This window comes from Protopterus annectens, chromosome 1.part1, assembly GCF_019279795.1.
Source record: "Protopterus annectens isolate FY-2018-M chromosome 1.part1, PAN1.0, whole genome shotgun sequence".
NCBI classification, from domain to species: Eukaryota; Metazoa; Chordata; order Ceratodontiformes; family Protopteridae; genus Protopterus; species Protopterus annectens.
The window spans coordinates 1,159,631,498-1,159,653,744 of NC_056726.1; the positions used below are offsets into that span (position 1 = coordinate 1,159,631,498).

The 22,247-nt window shown below is 39.4% G+C and overlaps 1 protein-coding gene across 2 annotated transcripts in view; it reads right to left on the reverse strand.

Annotated features, from left to right (window-relative positions):
• The window catches only part of CACNG8 (calcium voltage-gated channel auxiliary subunit gamma 8), a 659,572-nt gene that overhangs the window by 619,831 nt on the left and 17,494 nt on the right, over window positions 1-22,247 (reverse strand). The window lies entirely within an intron of this gene.

Sequence of the window (22,247 nt, forward strand, 5' to 3'; positions counted from 1 at the left end):
TCCGTTGAGGCACCACCTTTATGGAGAGGGACCACTGTTGCTGTATGCCACTCTTTGGGAACATATCCTGTAGTAAGGCTGAGATTAAACAGTAGTTTTATGTTTTGGTTTAGCTCTTCTTGGAGTTCATGTAGGACGCAGCCCAGGACACCGTCTGGTCCCATTGATGCTGTGTTTTTTGCTTTAGAGAGGGCGGCTCTTACCTGAGCATCTGAAATGTCAGGGGGGCAGCACTCTGCTGGGATAGATATTTGCCCTTTTGGTGGGGAGGGGGGGGGAGTTTGCACTGAACCTGTCAGCTAGGATGTTGGCAATGTCTGTGGGTTCAGTGTATTTTTTGTCATTTTGGACTAATTCTGAGCATATCTGGGAATTACCACCCAGGTTCCTAACATAACTAAAGAAAGGCTTGTGATTATCCTTAGTGTCCTGTGTAATTTTTCTCTCGAAGCTGGCCTTAGACAATTTTATGAGTGCCCGTAGTTTTTTTCTAATACTGATCAGTGATGCCTTCCCTTTTTGGGATTTTGCTCTATCATTTAGTAGCTTCCTCCTTCTATTGTATAGTTTGTTTATGGCTGGGGTCCACCAGACAGGACGTCTGCCTTTGGAGGATTGGGTCTTGGTTTTATTAGGGATCGCATGATCCATGCATTCCTGAAGGTGTTCATAGAATGCGTTTATAAAGGATTCTGCAGTCTGGGCTGTATTTTCCACAGGCCCGGGTGCTTTGAAGGATTCCACCTCGTTTTTGAGGAGTGTGAAATTTGATTTAGAGAAGTTTTTCACTGTGGTTTTCTGGGCAGGGGGTGGGGTCGGGATGTGAATATCCAGTGAGATTTGTTTATGGTCTGATCTTACCAGTGAGGGATACACTTCTGGTCTGGAGCATAGAGCCCCCATGTTGGTGATGATCAGGTCCAGTATGTTTTCCCCTCTTGTGGGTGTGGTAACAAGTTGTTCCATAACATGTGAGTTTATAAATTCTAGGAACCTTTGGGCTAGGGTGTTGGAGCTAGAGTAATGCTCCCAGTCTATGTTTGGGTAGTTGAAGTCGTCCAATATAATGGTGTTTGGAGAGACCTTCATATTTTCCAGTGTTCTCAGGAAGGCCGAGTGGGGTTCCTGGGTTTGGGAGGGTGGTCTGTAGCATGCTATAAACTGGAAGGCAGTTTTACCCACTGTTAGTTGCACATGGATAGTCTCTGATGCTTCGTGCTTTGCCACCAACCTGGAGTTGTGGGTATCTTTGATGAATATCGATACTCCCCCTCCTTTTGTGGTTCGGTCCAAGTTTTGGGGCCGAAAAGCATGGTATGAGGTATAACCTGGTAGTGCTGGGGTGATCACGGGAGCCCTGAACAAGTTTTCTGTTACTGCACAGATATCGATGTTCTCCATGCTAAGGAGAGTTTCGAGTGCATGCATCTTGATGTTTAGACTTCTGGCGTTGAGTAGCATTACTCTTAGTTTCTTATCCTTTGTGATACCTATGGAGGTGGGTTTGTCTTTTGAGCCTTGCCTAAAAAAGGCACTATGGGGGTAGCAAGAGCCTTTGCCAATATCCGAAAGCCCAGGGTTGACAGGTGCAAGCCGTCCCTAGCGAAGCATCATGGCTTGTCGAGCATATCATCCCAAGCTGACAGGCATTGGATCCCCTTTGAATGACACCAGTACTTAAGCCAATTGTTGAAATTGATCATCTTGTCTTCATATTGTGGCATCATTCTTGGTGAGGGTAAGATGCTACTCAAGGTCAGGGTCATACCGGCCTGGGCTACATGCTCAGAGAGCTCCTTTATGCCTCTTTTCATGTAGTCCAGGGAGGTACGTCTCAGGTCATTCACACCAGCATGGACAATGACTGAGTCATATTTGTACTTGCCTTGGAGTGACCTGAGTGCTTGTGTTATGTGGCGGATCCTAGCGCCCGACAGGCTGCTCACCGTGACCCTCTCCTTGTTCAGTCTGGTGAGCAGGACGTCAGTGTGCCTGACGATAGAGTCACCTATTACAAGTGTATCAGGTGTGTTGTTTAGTCTTAAGGGCTGTGACTGTTCGGCACACTGATTTTGTGAGATATGTGTTGCACATGTTTTGTTTTGGGGTAGCGGTTGCTTGGGTGTCTGCTTTGGAGGTCTCTGCTGCTTAGGCAGATCTTTATTTAGAGCCTCCGAGTATGTTTTTGTGTGATTATGTGTTTGGTTTGCTGTCGTGGTAGGTCTATGTGAGACTGGAATTGTAGTGAGTGTGGTTTCCTTCTCCTCCTGACTGGTTATGCCAGTACTGAGTTGAGAGAGCTTAGCCTCCAGTTTGGCTATATGGTTGCATCTCTCACATGTGTTGGAATTTGTTGGGAGGAGGAGAGGGTTGTCTGTGTACATGAGGCAGTTGTAACATTGCCTCAAGATTCCAAGATTCACCAGCTGGACCGGAGAGGAGATTGACAACTGACCTTTGGACATGCTAGAATAATATTGGGAAGTCCTTAATAATTGAAAACAAGGGCCAGTGGGGAGTGAGGGTGTAGTGCTTTTAATTTTTAGTGCTTACTGTCTACTGTGTAGTGCTTACTGTCTGTAGGCTAATAGCTTGGTGGCTTTGCAGTTGCCCCCCCCCCCCCCACTGTAAATCTGATCTGGGACACTCCTCCCTGTCTAGTGTCATTAGCTCATTCTACCTAATACAGAGAGAACATTTGATAAGGCCTTCTGTTTTTCCTTTTTTCCCTTTCAAAAAAAAAAAATAAAATTTGCTTGAATCTCCTTGTGTTCTGACTGTGCTTTTCAAACATTTTGGAAATATAGAGTATATTTTAGTGCATTTTTTATAACCGTAATTGCCTTAATATTGCTACAACTCAAGTGCTCTAGGTTGCACTGCATCTGAAGTGTTTGTGTGTTTTAGCTGCTTTTCTGTATATATAGACCTCTGTATATGTAGACTAGCTGCTTGTTCTGCTGTGTTAATGCCTCTTAAATCATTTTTCAGTTGTGCACTTGCCTTGCTTCATTTAAAAAGTTTGAAATTGCTAATTTTGTAGAATTTTAATTGCATTTACTGTTTAGGACTACACACTCAAGTGTGTTAGCCTTTTCTGTGCTTATTTACTGTATTATTGCATTGTTTAGCCTGTTTCAACAAAAAAAATATATATATATATATATATATATATATATATATATATATATATATATATATATATATATATATATATCTTGTTTGCTCGTTTCCTACCTTTTCTAGCCAGTTCATATCCCAGGCTTTGCTTGTCTCAGGACTTTATTTTCTGTGCTCAGAGCTATCCAGGCCTTGCTGTGGTAGAGGGAAGTCCTACTGCCTACAAGTGGGACTGGTGAGCATTGTATCTAACGCTAGAGGAGTGGTTTCCATCTCTGAAATTGTAATCTTATTAGCCTTTTTGGGCTGATTTCTATCCCTTTCAACTTTCTGGCTTAAAAACGCGTGTGTTTGCACATATTTTACATCGTGCAGCATTGCGAGGCTACAGTTAAACTATTCCAGGTGCCAGAAAGTGTGCTCTTCAAATTTTCCCTTAAAACTAGCTGGTTTCTCAGAAGTAGCACTAAAATCTGAACCCCTGTGACTAGCACTTGCTCTAGAACTTGCTGGAAAGCACTACAAAGCCTGAAACTGATACAAGCACTCAGCTCTCCTTGTCAATAAGGAGAAATTAATCATAGACACTAAACAACCTATAATTGCAAAGTACCTTGCAAAGGTAAGGGAAAACAGCTCTTAAAATTTACAAAAAAGCACCTAAACAGGCATGTTCAGGGGTCGGCTTCTGGTGATTTCTCCTGCCCACCTGGTGAATCTGGGCATACTGGGGCAATGTGGCAACTGCCACATGTACACAGACAATCCTCGCCTCCTACCACCCACCACTACAACCTGCGAGAGATGCACTTACATAGCCAAACTGGAAGCAAAGCTCTCTCCAGCCAAGATTGTGCTAGACAGTTAAGAAGAGAAGGTTAACACCTGCATTACACCTCAAGCAACTCATAGCCCTTCAAAACCCACACCATCAACACCCACACATAGCAACACTAAACCCACATATGCGGAGGCCCTTAGCATTAACCTGCCCAAGCAACAAGGACCTCTGAAGCCGAAACATAAACAAACACCAGTCACAACCAAAGTGACACATAGCTCACAACACAAGTGTGCCACCCAACAACAACCCCTAAGGCAAGACAATGTACCCAACACTTTAGTCATAGGTGGCTCTTATTCAGGCACACTGATGTCCCACTCACCAGGCTGAACAAGGAGAAAATTACAGTCAGCTGCCTGTCGGGTGCCAGGATCTGCAACATAACACATGCACTCAAGTCACTCCACAACAAGTACAAATACGACTCTGTCATTGTCCATGCTGGAGTGAATGACTTGAGACGTACCTCCCTGGACTACATGAAAAGAGACATGGAAGAGCTCTTGGATCATGTGACCCAGGTAGGTATGACCCTAGCCCTGAGTAGCATCCTGCCTTCGCCCAGAATGATATCACAGTATAAGGACAAAATGATTGACTTCAGCAATTGTCTAAGCTTCTGGTGTCATTCAAAGGGGATCCAGTATTTTGTCTGCCTTGGAAGACATGATCGACAAACCACGATGCTTTGCCAGAGATGGTCTGCACCTGTCACCCCTGTGATTCAGGTTACTGGCTAAAGCTCTTGCCACTCCTATAGTGCCTTTTTTAGGCAAGGTTCAAAGGATAAAACCACCACCGTAACAGATACAAGCATGCAAAATCTGAAGGTAATACTACTCAGTGCTAGAAGTCTAAACTTCAAAATGCACTCTCTCGAGGCACTCCTAAAAATGGAGAACATCGATATCTGTGCAGTAAATGAGACCTGGTTCAAGGCTTTAGAGAGCACCCCTGCAATACCAGGCTACAATTCTTACCACACTTTTTGGCCACAAAACCAAGACCGAAACACTAAAGGTAGAGGAGTGTCCATATTCACCAAGGATATTCACACCTCCAGGCTAGTTGCCCAACACAATGCATCTGAAATTCTCCAGGTGCAACTAACACTAGGTAAGATTGCAATTCAAATTGTAGCTTGCTACAGATCCCCAACCATGCCCCAAGATTCTCACTACACCTTTCTAAACATACTGGAAAATATTAAGATACAACCAAACACCCTAATACTGGGTGATTTAAACTACCCTGCCATTAATTGGGAAAACTACTCGTGTACTAACTCCTTTTCCCAACGGTTCTTGAAATTCATAAATTCCAATGCCCTGGATCAACTAATCCATTGTCCCACCAGGGGCTCCAATATCCTAGACCTGGTCATTACCAACATGGGAGATAGATGCTCCACACCAGTGGTCACCCCCTCATTGGTCAGGTCTGACCATAAGCAAATCACCCTTGACATCCATATCCCACCCCCACACCCCAGTAAGGAAACCTCCTTAAAAAACTTCTCCAAAGCCAACTTCATGCTACTGAAGTCAGAAGTGACAAACTTCACAACACCCACACAAACGGGATCTGGAAGTTTGACTGCAGAATCCTACACTAAGGCGCTGTACGAGCACATCCACTCGTGCATGAATCGTGCCATCCCAAATAGAACCAAGATACTCTTCTCGAAAAAAAGGAAGCCAATCTGGCGGTCGCCTGCTATAAACAAACTATACAACAGAAGGAAGAAACTGTTGCAGAAAAGAGGAAAATCCCAGGATGCAAAAAACTTCCTCACTAGCCTCGCTAAGAAGCTGAGATCCCTCATAAAATCCTCAAAAGCTAGTTACGAAAATAAAATTGCGAAAGATTCCAAAGACAACCACAAGGCATTCTATAGTTATGTCAAGAATCTAAATGGCAATACTCAGATCTGCTCTGAGCTACAACAGTATGGCATTAAATATACTGATCCCAAGGATATTGCCAATATCCTGGCAGATCGATTCAGTGCCAAATTCACCGCCCTCTCACCCCCTAAAGGGCCCATCTCAATACCAAAAGATTGCCAAATTCCAATAATCATGGCCATACAGGTAGAAACTGCACTCTCCAAAGCTAAGAATACAGCATCCATGGGACCAGATGACATCCCAGGCTGTGTACTACATGAACTACGAAATGAACTGGCACCTCACCTAAGTGTCATGTTTAATCATAACCTCACCTCAGGCTTTATGCTCACTGAGTGGCGCACAGTTACAGTTATCCTGCTCCACAAGGGAGGATCCGCTTTGGATCCCGGGAACTACAATCCCATCAGTCTGACAAGCTTGATCTGCAAGGGCATGGAACGCATTATCATGGAACTTATAAACAAAGACATTGGCAACCTTCAAACACTGGACCCCACTCAGTTTGGGTTTGTGGAGGGCCGATCTTGTCTCCTGAATCTGATTGACTTCTTGGAATCAGTCTCCAGAGCTGTGGATGAGGGTAAGGCGGTCCACACAGCCTATCTGGACCTCGCCAAGGCCTTCAACACCATCCCCCACTCTGGAATCATAGATAAACGTACTAAGCTGGGCATAAATCCCTACATCACTCGATGGGTTGCCAACTGGCTTACTGACAGAACCCAGACTGTAAAAGTAGCCGACTCCAAATCCAGCTCCAGACAAGTGACAAGTGGAGTAATTCAGGGTTCAGTCCTGGGACCACTCTTGTTTGGCATCTACTTCTCTGAAGTACATGCCAACACTAAGGGACTCTGGCTAACAAAGTTTGCAGATGACTGCAAACTGGGAGCCATTATTGAATCCCCAAAATATGGGGATATCCTACAAAAGGGCCTTACAGAAACAGATGCCTGGTGCCAGAGCCATGGGCTCAAACTTAATGCCAAGAAATGTATAGTTATCCCATTTGGAAAAAAACATGTACCCATGAATTACCACCATACCTTCCAATCATACCGATTTACTCGGTTTTTACCGAGTTTTGGGGTCCAAATGAAGGGGTGTCACGATTCCCAAGTGGCACCCCTTCATTTCTGATTTATTTCCCTTTTTGTTTTCAATTTTCACATCACGTGCACGATGATGTCAGCGCCATCAGGACTACCAGCCAGTTGGAATTGAGCTGAGGGAGCTCACATAATTTCCGGCTGGCCACAAATGTGAGCGGGAAGAGTATATGGCGAGAGAAGCTCTATGGAATCAGAACTGAGCTGCATGATTATATATGTGAGTGAGAGAGAAGCTGTTCCGAATGTGAGTGGGAAGAGTGCAGAGCTTTTATGGATTGTATATGCGAGCGGGAGAAGCTGGGATCAGTTGTTTGGCCACAAATGCGAGTTATGGAGAGAGCTAATGGCTCATAAGGTATGAAGAACTCCTATTTGAGTGCTTTATGGAGAGAGAAAGGTGTGTGTGTGTGTGTGTGTGTGTGTGTGTGTGTGTGTGTGTGTGTGTGTGTGTGTGTGTGTGTGTGTAGTCTTTGCAGAAACACCCTCCTTTCTGCCACCGAAAATTGATAGGCTCTTGCTCTTCATTGCAGACCTTTTTTCTATATCATTTCAGCTGCTGATACTTAGCAGACTTGCTGCAAAAATAAACTGCATGCTGTTTCTTCTCTCACCTTAATACATCCCGTCACCCCCTCTTACATGTTTTTTTATGGAGTGGTCCGGTTTCTTTGCATTGTGTCTGCGGCAGCCCACTCTGTCATCCATGGCATATTAAACTGGGCGTCTTTTTGATGTCTCCAGAGAATCCTGAAGACGAAAGAGTGAGCCTGGAGCTTTCTTTCACTGGAGTTACCTGAACAACACAGGGGCTATAGCTACCCAGAGATGAAGGACTTCTTGAATGAAGCTTTCATCTGTCTAGCAATCCCTTGCATTGACCACCTATATTGAGTAAAGGTGCCACTCATTGTTGAGAAGCCTGGAAAGTTTGGTGTTTCCTTTCTCAACTCAATCTCTTTGTCATTTCCTTCTGCTTCTCTCGTTTGTCGCTATGGAAAGTGTGGACATTACAATGTCCTTAACTTCAAAGACTCAGTTTGTTGTGGATTAAAGGTCCTAATGCTCTAAGGAACCCGGCAGGGGTTGACAATCTCAGGATACATATCGCTGATTTTTGGAGTCATTTAAGGTGAACAGATTCTTGGAAGTAAACTAATTGGTTGTGCAGGAGTTTTAAGGCGATGGGTTGCTGCAGTGGCAGGTGTACCCTTATTTTCATCTGTGGCATGCAACTGGTAAGTGATGTTTCATTTCTTCTCCAGCACAGCTTGGAGCAGGGTATCAAGCACTCTGGTCTATTGATAGAGGATTAAACTGCAAACATATGGTTAACACACTTCAGAGATCGAAATGAATACATCCAGCACTGTTATTATCTGCATTTAATCATATACTTAGTTCATCTTTTGCCTGGTCTGCAAATGGCTTACTAACTTCTTCACAGGGGTAGCTCATGGTGGTTGTGATGGTGTGGGGGGGGGGGGTAGTTTACATAAGGCATTGATACTACTTTGCAAAGTTCCTTTAAGGCCATTGAGAAGGTATGCCATGTACATAGCGACAAGAATGCATGCCTGGTATTATTGCTTTCGAATGTGCTTTTATGCAGTTTTGTTTCTGAGTTGATGTATTTGTTTTCCAGAAGTTTGTTTGCCTTTTTACTGAGGTTTGATTTGCTGAAATGTAATGACTTAGACTGCACTGTTTGTTCTAAAGGGAATGCTATTTTATAGTGCACACTCTAATTATATGAGTGCGTTTTGGTTAATGTGGCCAACAGTCTCTCCCTGGTGTTCTTGTACAATACTGCAGTCCAGCTTCATGACTTAGCTGAATACTATTAGTAGCAGTTATTGTCTGTACTCCATGGCTTTCTCAAATTTGTCCATGACAAAATATTCTTTTCGACTAATACCTGCAGCAAGTCTGGCATATTTGTACAGTTCATGAAATGTAATGCTCTACCTTGTATTCTGTGCTTTGTCTAACTTTTGCATGACTGCCTTTCTTCTGCCTCTGTTTCTCCCTCTCTCTCATTTATCATCAGTTCTGACACCTATTATTAGCAAGCTTATTGCAGGTTTTGTTGTTTAATGATTAACAAAATAAACCCACTCTGGTTTAATTTCTCTGTTTTCTCTCCATGTCCTCCCTTTAAAACATTTTCACCATTTCAAAGAGGAAGAATTAATTAGTATTTAAGCATCTCTTGATACTTGACAGACTTACTACCTCACTTTCTTTAAAAGTCACACTGTTATTCCTTTTTGGACGATGCCCGCAAACATCCATTCTCCATCAAATCATTTATATTCATTGTAATCTTTATCAGTCTGTGCATGTAATGCACACATTAGTGTTTCTGGTAAATAGGGCAAAATAGCCAGGTAATGGGACATCAGATTAGCTGCTGGGGGACTCTGGTGTCATATTTTGGTTGCCTGTTCTTCAGTTTGTGTTTGAAAGTTGGTATCCCACAATTCCATTGAAGTGAGTGGGGTTACATAATTATGTATGCAAATCATATGTTAATCAACGTACAGATTTGTACCTATTTTTCATGGGCCTTGTCCAGATTTTTGATGTTTCTAGGTTGAGAGGTATGATTACCACATAGGTGGCAGGACACTAAACATCGAAAGTGTGATGAGAGACTTAGGGACACAAGTGGACAGTGGTCTCTCTTTCAATAACCACATCGCCACAACAGTCAGGAAATCCTTCTCTGTGGCACACCTCATCACTAAGGGCTTTTCATCCAGAAAAAAGGAGGTCATTGTCCCACTGTACTCATCCCTCTAGAGTATAACGCCCCGTTTGGTATGTACCTCACAAGACATCTGCAACAGCTGGAAAGGCCACAGAAATACCTCACTAAAAGAATCACAGGCCTAAAGCAGATGCCATATGCTGCCCGTCTAAAAAAAACTCCAGCTATACTCTGTGGCATATCGTCTACTCAGAGGCAATCTCTGCTTAACATACAAGGCCATGTCAAACCCTGAGCTGTTGGACATGCTCCACTTAAAGAAATCCCAATCCATCAAAGCCACACGCTCCAGGGATCTAAACCTTGTCATCACAATGAATAAAACATGCTGGAGGGATAGGTTCCTGACCCATAGACTCCCCATATTCTGGATACATGTCAAGCAGAGCACCTCATTGGCCCTCTTCAAAAGGAACCTTGTTGATTGAATGAGAGATAGGAAATTCACCCCGGGGATCATGTCAGTCGCCCTGCTACACAGGGGCCCAGAGAAGTAAATATTGTGGGAAGAAATATCCAGGGAATTGTTATGGCTAGGCTTGTATAGGCCTTATGGCCGATAGCCTAGTACCAATCTATGAACCTATGAACCTATAAACATACTTTTATATATATATATATATATATATATATATATATATATATATATATGCATGTGTTTGCATGTATATGTTATCTGTAAGCATCTCATGGCTAATACACAACTGTTAGTGCAATTGATGTAAAAGCAAACAGTTATATCTCTTTGATTACATGCCTGTGCTACTAACACTTCCATAACAGAAACCCAAGCTGTAATATTATTCCGTGTTTGTATGGGGTGAGGAAGCATATGAATCATGGGGTTAGGAGCCCAAATCCAGCTCAAGACTTCAATCCAAGATGTATAAACTATAAGAAAGTATGTTGTTTAAGAAAAATGTGTGAAAATTCTGTTGTCGATAAATAAATATCACTAAATATCACTCAAATGTCAATAAAAAATATGTCTGCTTTATTTTAAGAAACCAAAATTTCTTTTTACAGATGCAATGATCTAGTGTCATTCTTTAGTGGCTCTCACTGGTGAGACTTGTAACAGCTCCTGCAATCATTACCTCAACAGGAAGACAATAAAGAATTCTGATTAGTTTAGGCATGAATCAGAGAAAGTTGCTGGTTAGAAGTGAAACAAGAAGCAATAGCATGGAAGTAGAGGTACTGGAGTATGCGTAATCCAAATAATATGTGGTTATGTGTTGTTTTTATTATAAATTTACCTCCTGCACACAACGTACATAGTTTGATTCTCAATGTTGGGAAATTTGCTAGACTTAAAATGGCCTCCAAGGGCAGCTAGTCTATTACTTAGCTATAAATTGTTTGTTGCATAAATTATAATAAAATAATCTCAGGAAATTTAAAATTAATCAATTAAATTTCAAACCATATTTAGGTAACCAATACAACCCTTTTCAAATAATTTATGCACTATTTACAATGTATGTTTGTAACTAGTACTCAGGATCAGCTATACAATTTCTTGTTGTCTCTAGGTCAAATGGAACATGAACAAATATAACTTTGGATTAGAAATGTTATATCGTTGAAGAGATAGATGGGATATTTTTCATATTTCCTCCAACACCTTTAAAGTAAATTTTTCTTATCTGGTCTAATCTTTTTCAATTATTTTTTTTTCATCTGCTATTACTATGCGTTCTTTCTAGATATCTTACATGGGATTTAAAATACATTTTTCTATAGCTTTCATATGGATGGAAATGTTTTTATAAGGATATTAACTTCTAAGCAAATGAGATGGTGCTTCAATAAATAGACTTCATCTTTCTGAACCTCTTCTGTCCTCCAAATCTAAACCTCTTAATCTGACTACATTTACCATCTACCTTTAAGTCCATCTGCATTATACCCAGAATGTATGTAGCATGGGCAGCCATAACTAATACTGACAATGTGTGGGACTTTGATCAGTCACATCATTTATTTGAAAAGCAATCTCTACTTAATGACAGATGTACTCTTTCTCAAAAACAGTTTTTCTTTTTGGTGCAATGTTTCAACAGAGCAATAATCTCAGGATGTTTTTCTGCATTTTATGTGTCATTTCTTTATCAAGGTTCACAATTCTGCTGCACTATTAACTTAACTACAGGTGAGTTTGTACATAGGAATATACTAGGCACAGGGAGCATATGATACATAGCCATATATACCTTTAAGCAGACCCTTTTCAAGCACTTAAGACTGATCACCTTCCAAAGTGAGCAGGGCTGTGCATGATAACCCTGGTGCAAAAATCTGTGTCAACCTACCCAGTGATGAATGAAGTTTCACCAGGTGAAACACAGCAGTATTTATTATTTTACAGTTATACAGTAATTTGGAAATTTACCATTTTTACCCTTTTCCCGGCCTTTATAGTTTAGATATAGACAGTGGTCCTCCATGCTGCTAGGTAGCTTATCCTTAAGAAATGTCGTTACTTGCTCAAAACTTTATTCTTAACTAATGTTGAAAAATTAAGTTGGCAGTTTTGCATAGGAAGGACAGTCCCCAAGAACATCAAAGAAGAAATTGTGTCATGTAGGTAGGATGGATTACAAAACTATAATTTTAGATTTATGCCCTGCAGCTACCCTCTGACAATATCTTCTCATTCAAATGGTGCCGCAGCACATCTGTTTCCTGCCAGAACTCAAACTCATTGACATTCTGTTTCACAGGGACAAACTGTGTATGGAACAGTAGGGGACCAAAGCGTAGGAATCCTAAAGGATTTGCATATTTGGGATTTGATATGGGACCTAGACAGATATATGGTTAACTCCTCCCACATCCACTGGCCTCAATGGATTTATCAAGGTATACTTTACTAGGAAGATTTAGTTTATTTGTGTAATAAGGGCTTTCATACTCACTGACAATGGATTAATAGCACAACACAGATCACTTTGCTCTTTTGGTAATACCTTCTGTTAATTTTCTTCTGTTTAACAAATCTGCTGTTAGACCTTATAAAAGATAAGAAGTCCAAAATCATGCATTTTTTAACAGCCCACATTCTTTCACAACAGGATGGATATCTCTTAAATAAAACAAGGTGACTATTTGAACATCTGAGAAAGAAAAATGGACTATTATGTTATGCAAAGTTAACAGTAACCCACAATAGAAGATCATAAGCCAGTAGAATCTCTATAAGAAAACTCCCACAGTGCCCTCATCTCATTTAAAGTTCTACATATAATGTAGTCCTTTAGTCAGACTGAAGAAATTTACTAGAGAACAATACTTATTCCTACTGAAGATGTTCACTTAGCAATATACAGTTCTTCTACATGATTTGGAGCTGGCAATCAGTGATTTGTCACTGGGAAGGATTGCTGTCTCAGCTTTCAGAGCACCCCCCCCCCCAATCATTAGAAACTTAGAATACTGGTTCTTTCATTTAGGATCCAACGCTGGTGATAGTTTCTGAGGGGGGGAGTGGTTAATATTGTTACTATGGCGAGAAACATTAGTTTTAGATAGTGGAAATACAGACCTAACAACACTGTTAAAAACATTACTTTGCATGACCGTAAGCTAAATTCTAAGATAATTTTAGAGACTAGTGTATCATCTTCCTTCATTGCATCCATCCATTCAAACTCAACCTCTTTTTCCCATTTTCAGCATAGTCAGGGTGTCATTTCAGCAGTGACAATTAACTTGAGCCAAGCTTTACACTGCCAGGTGGCTAGCCCTGCTGTGGTAGTTCATCCATACCACTCACTCACACACACGGCCAATATAGAATGTCCAGTTCACCTACTGCATGTCTTGGAATGTGAGAGGAAACCAGAGCACTGGGAGAAAACCCACACGACTGCAGGGATTACATGCAGAGTCCGCACAGAAAGCACTGCAGCCAAGAATTGAACTAGAGAATCTCTTGCTGTGAGGTGACAGTGCTAATCACTGCACCACCATGGCCCACTGCTCTCAGTCATAAACTGACCAATAAACGGACTTGAGGGTGAGGTTGTTGCTGTAGTACAATGTATTTCTAAATATCCACTCAGTGTGGTCTCCTCTTACACTCAGTCACTATCTTCCTTCATGCAGCAGGTATGTGTCACGTGTGATTATATTTCTATTTGTTCTAAGACTGTGTAAAACAGTGAAAAGTCTTTGGCAGTGTGTAACATTTGTAACAATTTCATTTGGATCGGATAAGCTTTATGTGTGTGTCTCTCTCTCTCTCTCTCTATATATATATATAAATATATATATATATATATATATATATATATATATATATATATAGATATATATATATATATATATATAGATATAGATATATATAGGTTCATAGGTTCGTACTAGGCTATCTGCCCTAGGGCATTTATAAGCCTAGCCAGAATGTGTTTGGCTTTCACCACCCATTTTGAATTTATTTTGCTATGCCCTTTTTCGAGGTTAGTATACTGTGCCTCTGTCTACCAGTGACACAGAAGTGATACCCGGGGTAAACCTACAATCTTCTATCCACTCATCAAGATTCCTCTTGAAGAGAGTCAATGAGGGACTCTGCCTAACCTGGACTGGGATTTTATTCCAGAGTGAAGGGAGCCTCTGGGTTATGAATCTGTCCCTCCAGCATGTCCTATTTATTTCAGTGCTGAGGTTCAAGTCTCTCGAGCGTGTAGCTCGATGGGATTTGGATTTTTATATTTATATATATATATATATATATATATATATATATATATATATATATATATATATGGGTCTATGTGATAACACTGACACGCCAAAACACCGACAACGAAATAACCAACACGACAAAACCAAAAGTTCGAAAACATGAAACTTCACATGCCCGACAAACCACAATCCCGACAATCAACAAAACAAATAACTTTCCCGAAAAACACACAGACAACACAAGCACACCAAAAACCTTACAAACCTACACTAAACCTTACATACACAACTATATATGCACTAACCTTAACCCAAACCCTAACCCTAAAGGTCCGTCACTATCGCACACTTACATTACCTGCACCCTAACCCTAACTCACTTAATCCGCCCCTAACCCTTAAGTCTGTCACTATCGCACACTTACCTTGTCCGCACCCTAACCCTAATTCACTTAATCTGCCCCTAACCCTTAAGTCCGTCACTACTGCACACTTACCTTACCCGCACCCTAACCCTAACTCACTTAAACCCCCCTAAACCTAAAGTCCGTCACTATCGCACACTTACCTCACCCGCACCCTACCCTAACATCCATCACTATCACACACTTACCTTACTCACACCCTGACCCTAACGTCCGTCCCTATCGCACACTTACCTTAACATGTCGGTGTTTTCAGCATCAGGATTCTCAACTCTCCGTCTTCTCTGTTGTCGATCTTCCGGTGTCGGTTATCTCGCTGTCAGTCATTTGCAGTTTCGGTTAATTCAGGTGTAGACCCATATATATATATATATATATATATATATATATATATATATATACATACACACACACACACACACACACACACACACACACACACACGTATGTATGTATATGTGCCTATCAGTGTAGAGCCATGGTCTGATAATTGTTCATTACAGCTGTATATTTACACTGTATTACTTTGGTTCTCTGTAAGTATACTTTCTGCTACAACTGCTTTGAGATTACATGCATACACTTTTGTACACTCACTCTGCTCTCATATTTCCCCTGTATTTTCTTGCTCTCAATCTCATATTTCCCCAGTATTCTCTTGCTTTGACAAACTGTGATCCTTCCTCCATCTATTTTTTGTATATTAGGTATTAATTTTATTGCATCAATATCATTTTACAGCTTAGTAGAGCTTATTTTTTTTCTTTCATTTAAGAGCCTGCGGTCACTCCATCTGACCTCAGTATTGCAGATACTCTGTCACAATGCCCTACAGCTACAAGTTTATGGAGACTTCTGTCATTGTTTCATGTAAGCTGAATGAAACAGTCGATATAATAATAAAATGAAAAGGTGTGTTACTATAGGAATCATATGAATGAAAGAAAATTTAAGGTAACTAAGCCTTATTACCATTTCTGCCTTGGCCGTACCCATACTTACACCATGCCCTTTTGACAAAGGCTATGCCAGTCAAATCTGTAGCAAATCTAAAAATGTCCCTTCAATTATTCAGGTTCAATCTAAAGGAAATAAAAGCACAATCTATTTCACTAATTAAATTTGCAGGGGGTTGTACTCCAAAGGTGAGAAAGGCACTGTGTAACGAAGCATCTCTCCACCATGTTGTACTTATCTGCTGGTGAAGACTTAGTTTTCTGGTCTGGTTTAGGTGGAGTTATTTGATTTATAGAGATGTAACAAAGCCAGGACAACTGGGTCAGTATTGACAATGAAAGCAATGCATAGGTCTCTCATTAGGAATCAACAAAATACTCAATTAAGGGGCAATCCTTCCAGTCATTTCCTGTAGCTTAGAGTTTTTCAGCCAGTAAACTTATATATTAAGAATCTCTGACATCTTCCTATTTGTTTGTTAAGTCTAGTGAGCTTTGTTCTCAATATCTGGCCTAATCTATGCTGCATATAAATAGACAATGACACCTTTATACCTGGCTGACATTCCTTTGACAATCAGCTGTGCTAAATTGAAGGACTTCCTGACCACTGCTTTTAAGTGATGATGAAAGGACAGGAAATTATCAATTCAAAGTTCCAAGGTATCTAAGGACATTCTCATTTTGTAATGTAATATTGTCTATGCTGTATGCTAGGAGGAGGATTTGTCTACCAAATCGGAGAATACTGTACTTTTTAGCATTTAGCATGAACCCATCCTTATATATGCTATATTAATAAGTGTAAGTTCATGCTGAAGGGCTTAAGTGTCACAGGGGTACTTGACAATGAATCCCAGTTTGTAGTAATCTGCAAATCTGATTAGACAGAAGTCTTTTGTTTAAGGTCTTGAGATCAGCAAAACAAATGCAGAGCAAAAGGGGTCCTAGTACTGAGCCGTGCAGGACACTGCTTGTTAACTTCATACTCTCTGATCAGGCACTTGTAAAATACACTATGTGGGTTCTAAATTTTAGCCACTTTACCATCCAAGTTACCACATAGGGATCTACATGTACTGCAATAAACTTACTAAAATTGCTAGCATAGGGAATTGATTCAAAAACCTTGACCAGGTAAAGGTATGCCATGTGGGCAGCATGACTACCATCAAAAACCTCTGTTACCTATTCAAAGAAGTTAAAAAGAGTCATTACCTAAGACCTACCCTTGGTAAAGACCAATTTCTGTATGTTTAGCATGTCAAATTCTTTAACATACTAGTTCATCAGTTCAGTTATAATATGTTCAATGGCTTTCGGCCTATAATTCTTGTGGTCAGTGGTTGCCCCCCCTTATGGAAAGGCATCACTACTGCTGTGTGCCAAACCTCAGGGCCAAAGCCAGTGGCTAAACTCGGCTTGAATAATTTAAGGAGTGTCTCTGCCAGAACTTGTTTAGCAATGTTAATAAACTAACAAGGAATATTATCAAGCCCCATGGAGAAAGCAGTTTTGGTCTTTGAGGGCACCTTCTGTATATGCTGTTTAGTGAAGATGGACGCTCTAACACATTCAGGCACAACAGGACAATGGATAGTCATCTCTGGGGTAAAATTTAGACTGAATTTGTTTTCTAATATGTTGGCAGTGCCTACTGAGTCAGAGTAGGTGGTGCCATTGTCAACTGTTGTGCATCACTTCCTAGTTATATAACTTAGTAAAAGAAGGATTTAGAATTGTCGTTAGCTTCAGATGCTAACCTAAATTCATGTACTGCTTTAGTAGACTTAATAGCCTGTACTACCATGTGCTTTTAACAACACAACATTTTGAGTTTAGATATTTCCCACCTGGGCTGTGTGCTACATAAACAATTGCTTTATATCTGAGATATTAGTTCTAACACAGTTCGTTAAATATTGTTTTTATTATATTGTTCACACACAGAGATAGAAGTTCTGCACACTGATACTTTTTCCTTCTAAGAACTAAGTCTATTGTATTTTTTTTTTTTTTACTTTTTATTTGCAAGTTACCTTGAAAGAGGCTCTCCTGTTCGATTCTTGGCTGGAATGCCTTCTGTGTGTAGTCTGCATGTCCTCCCCACGGTCGAGTGATGTTAAAGACACGCAGGAGCATGAATGGGTGTGCCTTCGTTAAAGGTTGGGCGTCGGGCTGGCAACTCGACACCATAAAAATCTACTGCCAATCATTAGCAGACCAGAGTTCCGCTGTGACGAGGCAAACAGCATTTGCAAGTTCATAGATTAGTACTAGGCTAACTGCCCTTACGGACCACTTTAAGCCTAGCTAATTGCTCCCTGTGAGAATCAAACCTTGCACCTTGGGTCTGTAAGGTAAACACCTTAACCATCATGCCAACCTTCCTTGCATTACTCCCCTTTTCCCTAATACCCATCATTTTCATAAGCCTTATTCCACAAGTCAGTTTTGTCACTACTTTTCATTCATCCGTCTCTCTCTCAAGCAATCATATTTCTCTCCATTTCCACTTCTGGTTTAGACACTAGTTATGTTTACTAGACACAATTATTGCCATCTCTGTTAATTTACTTTTTCCCCTATCAAATGCCTGTTACAATCTTGTTACACCAACCATGTTATTAGCTGCATTTGATGGATTTTTGTAATGATTCTGACCTATGGGATCCCTCCACTGAAAAGGGATCCTGTGCACTGTCAAACTCTGTTAGTAAAATAAATAAATCAGTAAATAAGGTACATAATTTAGCTTTATCTCCTTCTTATTGGAGTTAATAAAGCTGATATCCCTGAAAAAGAAAATACCAAGTGAGTCAGCTTTGAAGCACAGACATATTTATTCCCTTGTGTCTCATATACATTAAATGGATCAAAGATTTTGCTGTTTATGCGGTTCTTAGGTTATCCATTCTGTATCTGATATTACAGTTTAGGACATACTTCATTTTTGGCATTGGTAAAATATCTGAAAATGTAACTTCTTAGAAGTGGAAGATCTACAAGCTGAAATAAAATACTGCTAACACTGCTAAAGTGCTACTCCATACTGTACCGATTTTCTCTGGATGAAAAAGTAAAGCATTCGATACCATCTGCTTTATTTCTTTTACATGATAGGAAAGATAAAACTTTATTAAGGTTACTGCCTACAAGAGAAGGCACATATGTTCTCTTCCAGCAGTTCATGTCTCTCTTTAATATCATTAATCATATAAGCTCTTAATTAAATATATTCATAATTAATAAATATTAAACTACTTTCAATAACAATTTACATATTTCTTATTATATTTTAAACTATGTCATTTTTTAATTAATTTGTTGATATTCTTTACTACAGGTAAAGCCCGTTTCATTTTTTTAGTCATACTGTTATCTCTTTTAAATAAATAAGACTGGGTCATTTGCTCATTTCTGTATCTCATAAATTGTTTCTGGATATCTAGCATTAATGCATGTGGAATATATGTAATAAATATTCTTTCTAATTCTTCTTTTTAAATACAGCTGTTATAATACCTGTTTCATTATCTGCCTGTATGTTATATATTTTTTCTTTCTACTGCAATCAGTTCTCAACACTTCCATGTAAATCATGCATTTCTTCTAACACTTTGCAATTATTCATTTCATTTCTAGTTTTCACAGAATTTCCACAGATGGAAAAGCAAGGCAACTTTCTATTGTTAATCTTTCTGCAGTTTCAGTAAGACGTTGCCTTACACTAATGTGCAAAGCAGTATATATATATATATATATATATATATATATATATATATATATATATATATATATATATAAAATATCTATGGTTTACTATCATTTTTGCGAATGACAATCGAATGTCAGCTATTATGCAAAAGTCAGATTGTCGTTCACAAAATGTGAAATGTATTGGAAAGTTGAACACACTTTGGCGAATGCAGTAGTGTATTCACATAAGTGTATTCAACAAACTGTTCGGAGACTGCGATACAGTGAGGTGTGGAAATTCATCCATATCCCCACTGTGGTGCAATCTCAGAGTTGGAATATATTGTTAGCAGGGGGTGTCTGGGGGGGCAGCCCCCCACAGGGAAGATGCAGGAGGGCTTGCCCCTCTGCAAAAAAAACATGATATGTTGTATAGGAGTTTCATTTACATTAGCTCCTATATGGATATCATGTGATGTTTTTGAAAACAATGTCAGCTCTGCTGAGACAATCAACTGAGTCAACACTGTGACACAGTCATGATTCCAGTTTTAATGGTTTACTTCGAAATTGCGAATCAAAATTGTTTTGCCTTTCGCAATTTTGATTAAAAAAAAAAAATATATATATATATATATATATATATATATATATATATATATATATATATACATATATATGCATACATGTATACACATATGAAAATACATATTATATATGTGTGTGTGTGTGTGTGTGTGTATATATATATGTATATATATATATATATATATATATGTATATACACATATATATATATATATATATATATATATACATATATATATATATATATATATATATATATATATATATGGGTCTACTTCATTTGATCGAAAGACTATTTGATTGAAACCCATTTGGTCGACATTTAAATTGATCGAAAACCAGAATTTAAGGCAAATAACAGGGGTCTGTCCCCCTCCCCAATGTTGTGCGACCCTGGAGTTGGAATATATAGATAGGGGGTGTGTGTAATGGCGGGTGTGGGGGTGAAGCTCCCCCACCTATTTTCATTTATAATCTGTACATTTTGTGTTATTTTCTCCCCCCCCACACCCCCTAATTACATATACCAACTCCAGGGTCGCACGACATTGGGGAGGGGGACAAATCCCAGGTTTATGTCTCGAATACTGGTTTTCGATCAAATTAAATTTCGACCAAATGGGTTTCAGTCAAATAGTCTTTCGATCAAATGAAGTAGACCCATATATATATATATATATATATATATATATATATATATATATATATTGATAGATAGATAGATTGATAGATTATTACTAGGCTAATTGCCCTTGCAAGCCATTTTATGCCTAGCCAATTATCCCTTGTGAGACTCAAACCCTGCACCTTGTGTTTGTAAGACAAACACCTTAACCATTAGGCCATCCTCCCACCCCCATTAGGCCATCCTCCCACCCCTGTATGTATGTATATACATACACACATCTGTTTATATGTGTATAAATCTAATTATATAATGAATGGCTGACATGTCATTTGGTTGACATGCATAACATGCACCACAACATGTCGACCATTCATTGCATTATACAAACAGCACATCTACATCCAGTACCTAGAAAAATGAATCAAATTTCCTTTTCCGATGCACTATCCATAACCCAACCTCATTCTGCTCAAAATTTTCTGGATAGTTGTAGTGTTAAGGGAAGGGGTTTTGTAAAGTTAAGATGCATATTAGTGTCATCTTTACCTGCCCTAACTTAGCAATACTTGCTAACCCAACCCCCAAACCTGCCCCTGCCCCCAAAGCTAACATGTGTCATAAATTTAAAAAGCCGTTCCAATAACACTACAATTAAACAAGATAGTTCAGACATTCATCACAAACATGCAATGCACACTCACATACACACACACACACACACACACACACATTGTTCCTTAACTTAACCCTGACCCTAACCCTAAATAATTATAAACACAAACCCACCATTAATCTAGACCCTTGTCTAACCCTTAATCTATGCCTAACCCACACACATTAACACAAACACATGCATGCACCTAGCACACATTCAACTTAACTTTCATTGGCAAAAAAACATTCACCATATCTTCCGTTTAATAAGGCGGATATTTGAAAAACAACACTGCACTTTCAGGTGTCAACCAAAGCAACAGTGGACCAAACACATGACACTAAATATATATATATATATATATATATATATATATATATATATATATATATATATATATATATATTCTCCACCATATATTAAATGTCACCAACATAACTCAATTAAAAAAACTACTAAAAAGATTACTTATATAGTCACTGGATCTGTTCTTGTATCAGTCCAGGCTAATATCTCCCCTGTATGCCTTTCCCCCTATCTAAACCCCCCCTACTAACATATCTGATATATTCTCTTCGTTTTACCCCCTTCTCTTTCTTAGTCACTTTCTTTGCTAACCTGACTATAACTTCCTTCTCTCAATTACCCTACAGGAAATAACACATTCTTCCTAACAATTTGATTATACTTTTTAATTAATGTATAACATTACTTATCTTATAGATTTTCTGTTACATCTAATGATGTTAATGTATATTTATACTTACTTTAAGATATTACTGTATTTGTTCCTATTATATTATTGCCTGTGTAAGTATTGTTTTGTGGAGTTTTTCTCCACGGGC